Consider the following 830-nt stretch of genomic DNA (forward strand, 5'->3'; position numbering starts at 1 on the left):
AATACTTCACGATTTCCTGGTGGGACAAGTGAATTAATGTGCCTCTTCGGAGACAAGGTGTATAGTATAGTATATAGACCTTTGCTCGGAGATGCTCGTGAGCAGACAAGTCGACTTCGTATCCTGTCAAGATATTTTTGTTTTGTGGCTCACATGTATCCTTTTCCTTTTAGACGATTATCTAATCCTTTATTCTAATCACCAAAGTCAGTTTATGTATGACGTATTCGAACATAAACTTTGATGATAATATTATTAGTATTGGAAAGCTATTAGATTCAACGTGAAGACACACAGCTTTATGTTGGAATATTATGCAGTTAAAAAGCATTAACCGTTATGCGTTAATGTCTTTTGCTTCTTTAATGAATTAAAAGTTTTGCGTTGATAATCTTAATGCCTGTATTGCTGCTATCTCAGTAAATGCACAAGCACTCCTTTTACATTTAGTCTGTGTAAAAGGGTTTAGCAGTAGAATAGCAACGTCAGTGCACATACCAAACTGAATATAAATGCACGCATAAAGTATGTAGTGCAGTGTTTCCAATACATTTGTGGACGGTATTTGGACTGTTTATATTTTATCCTCTTGGGACGGAAACGTGACTTTTAGTTTTCGTTAATAATGTTTACGAAATTTTAGTTTCTTATACACAACTGTTTTTCAGTGATGTATTGTTATAATCTAAATCTGCGATGTAATACTATTTGAACTTTTGTACGTTTAGCATTTTGTTCTCTTTTTATTTTGTTCATCCTTGCGACCCTAGATTTGATGCTGCGTTTGGTATGTTCGTCCAGCTCGGATGAGCGAGCAAACTAGTCGAGGA

The sequence above is a fragment of the Penaeus monodon genome, chromosome 30, assembly GCF_015228065.2.
Source record: "Penaeus monodon isolate SGIC_2016 chromosome 30, NSTDA_Pmon_1, whole genome shotgun sequence".
Classification (NCBI taxonomy): Eukaryota; Metazoa; Arthropoda; class Malacostraca; order Decapoda; family Penaeidae; genus Penaeus; species Penaeus monodon.